The following is a 10144-nucleotide window of genomic DNA, read 5'->3' as shown; positions in this document are numbered from 1 at the left end:
TAGTTTTACAAGAGTGACCCCAAGTAGTTAAACCATATCGTAAAGTTGATTCTGCGAGTGATAGGTAAATAATTTTTAAAATATTCACTGGAACGAAACATTTCAGTTTGTATATCCTACCCACTATCGCTCTCAACCGCTTGCAAATTTTGTTTATTTGTGTATCCCATTTGAAATGACAATCAACAGTCACCCCCAAATAAACGTATTCATTTACCAGTTCAATACTTTCACACATACATGGCTGTAAAATGTTTTGATGAATACATATAAAGTTATGTGAAATTATTTTAGGCATGATCTGAAATGAAGCATGTGGAGACCGTATGTGCATCAATTTAGTTTTCTTGGTATTAATGATTAGACCTGCGTCATGTGACCATTTTATCAGGGACGTAAAGTCATGTTGCATATATTTAATCGCAATGGATAATTGTTCATCAGATATGACAAGAGCAGTGTCGTCAGCATATACAAAGTGTCTTACATATTTAAATAATTTTTTCATTATTGATACAAATATAATATAAAGGGTTGGACCCAAAATCGACCCCTGCGGGACTCCAGCACAGATTTTTTTCCTCCCACTCATTTTTTCTAATATTTTTACACATATATGTCTATTAGATAAATAATTTTTAAACAAATTAAGTAGGTTACCTCTAATTCCAATTGCTTCTAAGATTTTTAATAATTTTTGTGGGTCAATTGTATCAAACGCTTTGGAGTTATCTATAAATAGTACTAAAACATGTCTTTTATGGTTTAATTCATTATTAATATAATTTGAAAAATCCTGTAATAAATTCTCTGTGCTTTTTTTCTTTTGAAAGCCATATTGTTTTTGGTCTATAATGTCAAATTTTTCTAAGTATTTATTTAATTTTAAGGAAATATATTTTTCAAAAATTTTTTCAAGTGCAGGCATTATACTGATAGGTCGATAGTTTCCTATTTCTGAGTGCTTTCCTCCTTTGTATACAGGTCTAATAATAGCACATTTAAGATCATTTGGCAATTCAGCTTCTATAATAAGTCTATTAACTAAGTGCGTTATAATAGGTCCTAAAATATCTATATGTCTTTTTATGTCGTACATTCTTATGTTGTCCATTCCCAAGGATTTTGAATTTTTCATTTTCTTAACAATATTTTTTATCTCAGTGAGAGTTGCCTTTGGTAAATACATACCGTGAGGTAATTCTATTTGATTAACATTGGATGCCTTAAAATCACATCTGTGCAACATTTGGCTTATACTATCTGAGAAATAATTTACATATTGGTTTGTTACACTTTCCACCATCTGTTCCTTTAACACATATCGTGAGATGACTTCATCACAATTACTTTTAGTTTTTCTTCCCAACAATTTATTTATTTCATCCCATGTTTGCTTAGTATTATTGAAACTACGTTTGAATTTATCTTTAAAATAACAATTTTTTCTTTTAGTAATTAATTTGTTGACATTATTTCGCATGTACCTGTATTCATTTTCATAAGTTTTATTACAAGGAGAATTTTTCCATCTTCGAAACAATAAATCCCTTTTTTTTATTAACTCTAAAATATCTGTAGTTATCCATTTTTTGATCGCATGTGGTCTTTTGGTTGGTTTTTCAAAAAATGATACAGTGCTTTTTTCATATAAATTAATGAAATTATTTTTAATTTGATGATACAAAAAGGTACTTTCTTGTGCATTAAGTAAAGAATTCCAATGTATTTCTCGTATGTGATTATCAATATGTTTTTGGGACAAAATTGTTATCTTTTTCATGTTTTTTAATGGTTCTTTTTGCATATCATATTTAATATTAACGGCTGTCATATAGTGATCTGCTATGGAAATCTCGCATACACACGATGATAGCGAGTCCACTTGTTTAAGCCCGTTACTGTACCTTACGTATATATGATCTATGCATGATTGTGTTATGCGCCCGCTAACAATTGCTTCCCGCGTCACACCGTCTATGCATTTGATCAAATAATTGCTTGCAAGAATATTTTCATATGAGTTTACTACAGGATCATTAAAATTCATCAAGTTTATATTAGTGTCCCCAAAGAACAAAACATTGTCTCGAAGGCCTATGAAATCCGTCAGAATGGATTCAATTTCCCTGATAAAAGATAGTTTGTTAAGATTCGGTGGTCGATATATCGCTAATATACTCAAACTTTGTTTATTTGGAAGAGTAATTACACCAAAAACATTTTCAAAATAATTTGATTCTAGTGGTGATTGTTTAAATACCATACTGTTTCTTATATATAGCGATATGCCCCCACCTGATTTATTATTACGACAATAGTTGTAATTTGAATAGCCCGGAATCTCATACATATTAATTTGGTCAGCTTGTATATTTGTTTCGCTAATCATTAAAATATCTATACGCTCCCAACAATTTCTTAAATAAACATGTAAAACATCCCAATTCTTACATAATGATCTGATATTTACATGAATACATATTAATTCCCCTACATCACTTTTTTTAATATTTATCCACTGTTGTAGATCGTTTGTTCTTAAAAAATCTACTTCATTATCTTCTTCTAGATAATTACTTAAAGCAATATTTTATAAAAGAATTAGTTCAAATTCTGTGCTATTAATATGATAATTTATTACAACCTCTCTGGTTACTATACCTAAGTATTTATTTGAGTAATGATTGAAAGGTAGGTTTACATATGTCATTTTTATATTTATTTCTATTTGAATGCAGTTTGTAAGAATTATTGGGTAATCTAAAATATTAACAATAATGAATTTCGTCAGAATGAGTACTGCAACACCTCTATTATTATTTTTGTTTATTGTCGTCTGAATATATTTAAAATAAGAGTGCCGTCGCTGATAAGCAATCGGCAGTGACTCATGATTTGTAAATGGCTTGTTTAACACTATGCCGTCAGGCTGAATATTTAAATTATTGATTTTAATTAAAATAGTGAATTTATTCTGCATTGTAATCAATTTTTTGTTTGGCAACTTTTAACATATAATTTCTAAACTTACATGCTATACTATTTGGTAGGTGATCCGTAGGGAAGTTTCTTTTGATTAGAATCCCAGCAGTTGGCACATTTGGGGGGGCAGTCCAGAGATTTGCATTCCCGGTATTGGTGGTCTCCGGCGCAGTGCATACATTTTGGATCCTTTATTTTATCTAGGCATTTATGTGCAGTATGGCCAAATCTTAGACAATGGTAGCATTGCGTTAAAGGGTAGCAGTCTTCAACATATATCCTCAAGAATCCTAAGTTGACACGTTTTTTTCTTATAAGGTAATCTCTCATGTTTCCATTTGTTTCGACAATTATATTGTGGGACTTATTTCTTTTGTTGTTGGTGATAGCTTTCACCTGAAATATATCAGGATTTTGATCTGTCATTGTTTTAATGTCATCATTTTGGAGTCTTAAGTCTGTTAAAAATTCTTCTTTTGTGTAATTTGTTTGTATTCCTTTGAATATTACACACGGTTTTTTTCTTTGTATTTCTTCTGCCGTAATGTCTTTTTTTGATATTTTGTTTATTTCATTTTTCAGTTTGGTTGCATCTTCTTTTTTAGGGCAAGTTATAATTAATCTGTTGTTAGTTATTTTTTTCATGCTGTTTACTCCGATGCCCAGAGCAGATATTTTAATTTTATTTTGTATTGTTTCCTTAAGTTGGTCTTGATTTTGTTTCGTATTTAATGAAGTTATTTTAATTGGAAAGTTTTTTTCTTCAATCTCTTCTTGGTGATAGTTGGTTTTTACTGCTGACGCGTACGTTACTCTTTCATTTTTAGTTTTTAGCATTTCCTTCAGCATTGTATTTTTTTCTTTCAGTTTTGCTAGGTCTATCGCCATATGCGAAATATTTTCCATAATAGAGCTCATTTTTTTCGAGATTTCTATTTTTGTTTCTTTTGTGATTCTTGATTCATCGAATAATGCGGTCATTTCAGCAATTTCTTTCTTAGCTTTGTATATGTAGTCATGCGGATCAACTTCTTCCTCCATCGCAAACGTTTTATTTATCCTGTTTTGTATTCGGGTCTCAACGTGTTAGTGCGACTAACGTACAGTTACACGCGTCCGTTGCCTGCCAGGTTGCAGACTGTACTGGGAAGGGAAAGACTGGGAAGGTAAAAACATAAAGGGAATCCTCGCCAGGATACACGGATGCGACCGCGGGCACCAGATTCCTCTTCCTCAGTCGCCAGATTGCCAGTTTCCTGCCACGAACAGTCGCCAGGAGGCGGAACTGACTCTTCCTCTTGCTCCGTCTGGAGCCCCCTGGAGCTCAGCCTGATGAGGTGCTGCTCCAGCTCGAGTGGGATGTTACTTAATTAGCTAGATAGATAAAGCGTGGTCGGAACCTTGGGGGTAAGCTTGTATCTGGCTTTTATTATATTGTTTTCATTATAACTCACACGGTAGAGTGTATAGACTTGTATTGTATTCGAAATAATATACATTAATGTTACTTTAAACCTTCTTTCCTTGACTCTAAATTACACATTGTAACCTGACACATTTCTGGTTTCGAACCCAACCCCCTGAGAACCCTGGGATCACAAACATTCTTGTGGGTATCTGACCCTCAAGAATTGGCGCTTCCAGTAATGGATAAAGTTTGTGATTCCACATTCATTATTATAACCTGAAATGTCTGGTGAGTATTGTAGGTTGCACGTAGCAGGTAACCTTAGCATCAACTCAACGTAGCATTGCCATGTCTTCTGAAAGCGATTTTGAAGATGATTTACTATGAGTATTATTATTAAATCAATATTCTCGTAAAAAGAAAAATAAAATAGCGAGAAGAAGTATTTGGGTCCACAACATTAACAAAAAAAGAAAAATGTTGGGAGAGTTCCATACTTTAGTGAAGGAACTAGAATCAGATAAGGGAATATTCTTCATGTACTTCCGTATTAGCAAAATGGCATTTGAAGAGCTTCACAGCATTATTGAATGTCATTTAAGGAAACAATACACGTTTTCGAAAGTCAATTGGTACCAGAGAAAGACTGGCAGTTTATCTAAGGTGTGATTGTCATTCATTATATGGGTATAATATTGAAAGTAGTTATTTATTTAAGTATTTATTTATTTTTTAACGCCCTATTGGGCTTTTAGATAATCACACTATGTGAGTACAAGTATGAATAGATTGTGATATTAGTTACAGTATATAAGTATAATACCAGTACAACAAGTATGAACATATTATTATGTTAGTTTTACGGGTCTTGCAATGAAAGGCTGAAATTTCTTCCCAAGCCGCACTACGTACAGCAGAATCTTTGTATTCTTTTGATTTGATGTTGTATATCACGTCATGCTGTCTAACAGTTTCAGTGAACTGTTCGTCACTCATTTTTTTATTATCGAGCGACAAAACCGATATATGCTGGTAGAGTGTTGCATAGTGTGATTCTAAAGCATCCATTTCCATTGAAAATGTATGGATCGTAAGTAGTCCAGATATGGAAATGGTGACGTCGACTCACGTTGCGTGGGGTGGCGCGGGCTAAGTGTGATCTACCTTTATGTAAGTAGTCCAGATATGGAAATGGTGACGTGGACCCACGTTGCGTGGCGTGGCGCGGGCTAAGTTTGATCTACCTTTATGTAAGTAGTCCAGATATGGAAATGGTGACGTGGACCCACGTTGCGTGGCGTGGCGCGGGCTAAGTGTGATCTACCTTTATGTAAGTAGTCCAGATATGGAAATGGTGACGTGGACCCACGTTGCGTGGCGTGGCGCGGGCTAAGTGTGATCTACCTTTATGCTTATATTTTTTTTTTTTACAAAAAACCGATGGATGCAAAAAGTTTCAGACGGGTTAATTGATTATTCGATATTATTATCTTAATTCTGTAGTTTCTATGAAAAGAAACCTCCCGCAAACCTTTCTGTGACTTATTTGTTGGTTGTGATATTTTTCTTTTTTGCGACAACATTTACACCATCTTTTAAGAACTTCGTTAAACCCTACTTTAGTTCTAAGTTGATTTCATTACGCGTCGTAAGGAACTGGTGTTGTGGAAATTTATTCTAATGTAATAAACCCGCCCGTGTCTATAATGTAATGAACGGTTAGGTTGGGTTAGATTAGTAAAGGTTGGTTAAGGTTGGGTTTAGTTAATATATTTTAGGTTTGGTTAGATCCGGTAAGGAGGGCTTATGTAAGGTTATTTTTTTTTTATTTACAAAAATATTTAAAAATCGTTTAAAAAAAACTTGCCTCAATACACTAATAAAAAAAAATAACGGGGTTTTTATTTACGTTATTTTTTATCGTATAAATAAATAAAAACATATAAATTACGAAAAATGGTTTATCATCAGTTAGCAGTTTCTACAAACAAGTGCGAAATATGCGCAAACTGCATGTTGTATTTCTGTCAAAATGGTGTGTCAGTTTGCAAATTTTCGAGTTAATTATTATTTAGGAAAATAATATTAAATATCAATCTTTTTCATAATCGTAAATGCAAATAGTTTTTGTTTATTGTAAATAAGTTGAATCAAATGTTAGTTTTTTTAAAGCGTAGTACAAACGGAAGTTCTAAATAAAATTTTACATTTTAAATGCTTTTAAAACATTTATATTTTAATAGGGAGACGTAAAATTGACAGTAAACGTTCTTCAAACAAAACGCCAATGGATTCCCCAACAAAGGTGTACCGAATCGCGAAAGTTAAGCTAGGTTGCGTTAGAGACAGTGCAGTTGTGCATTTGAGTATCCCATAGCCAATATCAAAGAAAAGTGGTCGACCAATCTGATTTTGTAATAACTGCCGTTGCAAAAATGATAAGGGTGATTGATAAAAGCATTAGTACTCACCAGAAACTATCACAAGTATGGGATGATAAATTCAACTACGTAACCCACGCAGTGCAAGGGATATAAAGTATAATTAGAGAGTGTGAAACGGCTGGCGATGAAGAAAGTCAAATGTGTCAAAAAGGTAAATTAGTTTTACATAGACAATAATAATGTCATAGACAAGCATTGTGATATCGGCATTATACTGGTATATTTTGTGAAAAATAACCGATGGATGGCCAATTTCATAATTCTGTTTAAAAAAAAACGCTCCTAATTTTAGAAAAATCTTTGGTTAAATAACGAAAAGCGCCCACTTATATTGTACACAGGTTCCTATTTTTAATAATTTTGTGATAATCTACTGTTACCAGCTCTGTACCGTTTATGTTAAGTATGTTATGTTATGTTTATGTTATGTTATGTTTTGTTATGTTTTGTTATGTTATGTTATGTTAATGTTATGTTTATGTTATGTTATGTTATGTTTTGTTTTGTTTTGTTTTGTTTTGTTATGTTATGTTATGTTATGTTATGCTATGTTATGTTATGTTTGGTTTATTTATGTTACGTTATGTTATGTTATGTAATCAATTTTATCCTGTAATTTGTTGTATTTATTAATAAGAATAATGTTGTAATGTATGGCCAAGATCACTCTTAATGGGTAAAAGCCAATATAAAGAATAAAAAAATAAAATAAAAACCGATGGATGCAAAAAAATACCCACGGGTTCTTTAATTATTGCTCTCTGGCGGCCAAAATGTGAATTAATTTTGCATTTAGAACAAAGGTGGTTGACTTTGGCCATAGCTTCTTGTAAGTTTCAACAGACCAGGCATGATCTAGTCTGCATGAAAAGGAAAAGTTATATTTATTTATTTAATTATTATTTTTTTGATAAATTAATGTCCCGTTGGCGTCATGTATTTTTTATCAGGATATTTTTTCAATGTGGATGAGTGTTTCAGGCGAACAATTATTGCTTATAAAAATATTTATTTATTTATTAATTTACGGACAATATGTCCATTAAAACCATATTATTGACACGAATAAGAAAACATGAATGGAGAGTACATGTATGTGAAGGACAAAGACAATGTAAAATAGAAAATGTACATATAGAAAATAACTACAAGTCAGAGCATCAATAACGATTAAGTTGTGAAAAATTACACATTACGTATCGCTTTTTGAAAGTCATTTAGACTTACACCAAAAAATTCAATGCTCTGACTTGAGTTTACAAGTCTCGACATTCTAGACAAAGAAGAATGGTACCCATAGTTAGTTGAGTGGTGATTGAGGAACAACAATTCATTATTTCGGAGTCTACGTGATGGGATGTTGAATTGAATGAGTTGTAAAGGTGCCTGTAAACGATCAAATTTGTTTGTCAAATTTTACGTTTGCTCGTCACGTGTTTGATGAGCAAGGCCTGGCAAGGCCGCAAACGTTCAAATGAAGTTTGTCAAATATTAGTTCATTTATTTACAGCTTTCGCCGGGAATTGTCTTTTGACGTTTATTGTATCCGGTCTGAAGTGGGGTGAATAGCGAAATATTTTGTGTTGTTAAAAATGACGGATGCGGACCAAGCATTTTTTGCGTTCACATTAGCTCTGTGTCTTAAAAAGAAAAAAAGAAGGTGTTGGTCTAGAGAATGGCTAAAATTAAGAGCTAAATATACCCATGAAAATTTGCTTAGGGATATATTACGTACAGAACCAGAAGATTATGGTAACTTTCTGCGAATGGATAACCCAGCCTTTAATTACTTGTTAGAATTACTTCGTCCTCGCATTGAAAAAAAGGATACAGTTATGAGAATGTCTATTCCCGCATCTCAAAGGCTATCGATAACTCTGCGATATTTGGCAAGTGGAGCTGATTTTGAAGATTTAAAATTCCAATCCTGCATTGCGCCTCGTACACTCAGCCTCATTATTTTAGAAACATGTGAAGCGATAAATGGAAAATTACTCAATATTCAGCTAAGTTTTATTAATTTTAATCATACAGTACATCAAAAGATTTTAAATAATTAGCTGCTGTTTCAACTTCTTCTTCATCGGTAGAACTAATAATTGTCCGATTTGACGGTGAACGAATGTAAATCACAGACTGCTGTCCTGACTGCAAAGTCCCATATTCTATTGCTGGAGTATGTGATGGTGGCGGAGTATGTGATGGTGATGGAGTATGTGATGGTAGTAGTAGTAGATTGGTGTAGGAGATGGAGAGTGTGGAGTAGGTGAGGAAGTGTATTGTCTATGGGACCATGTTTGGGTTTCAGGAGGTGGGCTAATTATGACAGAATATCTATGAAGGCTTCCAACTTCTCCTTCAAATAATATGTCATTGATAAATTTTTCTGCAAGCCTTCTTTGGTCAACAGACATTCTTTACAACTTAAAGGCCCAATTCCTCGCCATTACTGCAACTTCACTTTCCGGTTTCTTAAAATGCTCTTTTGCCAATAACATTTAGTCCTGTTGCAAATTATCATGTTTTTTCTTCTTTTTTGCCGGCTCTGAACTTATCGATGATTGAGATGAATCAAGTGTCGGTGTTTCCTGTAAACAATGAACAACAAATTATAAATATAATAATGCCCATTTATTTTCTTTCAGTTACCAACAACACAAGAAAATTGGAGGACGCTGGCGAGACAATTTGAAAACCGATGGCAATTTTCTAACTGCATTGGGGCTGTAGACGGAAAACATGTTACACTATTAAAACCTGAGAATTCTGGTTCCCATTATTATAATTACAAGGGATCATTTAGCATAGTGCTTATGGCCATAGCCAATGCAGACTATGAATTCATCATGGTTGATGTTGGCACTAATGGTAGAATATCAGATGGAGGAGTGATAAAAAATACAAAGTTTTGGAATCACTTTGAAAATAAACAGTTACATATTCCAGGTCCTGAAGCATTACCAAATACAGAAAAAAGAATGCCCTATGTATTTGTGGGCGACGAAGCTTTCCAGTTGCATCCAAATTTTATTAAACCTTATAACAAAAACGTCTTAAATGATAACAGAAGGATTTTCAATTATCGTTTGTCTCGTGCTCGACGAATTATTGAAAATGTGTTTGGTATTCTTTCAAATCGTTTCAAGATTTTTCAAAAATCTATAAAACTATCTCCAGATAAAGCGAAAATCATAGTCATGGCGTGTTGTCGTTTACACAATTTACTTATGAAACAAAAAAAATTATATTCGACCCGGAGAAATAGATGTCGAAGATGCTGTCACGGGGACTATTATACCTGGTTCTT

Source organism: Hesperophylax consimilis, chromosome 20 (genome assembly GCF_061612785.1).
Source record: "Hesperophylax consimilis isolate HC1 chromosome 20, BYU_Hcon_1.0, whole genome shotgun sequence".
Classification (NCBI taxonomy): domain Eukaryota; kingdom Metazoa; phylum Arthropoda; class Insecta; order Trichoptera; family Limnephilidae; genus Hesperophylax; species Hesperophylax consimilis.
Note: the sequence above shows the minus strand (reverse complement) of the source record.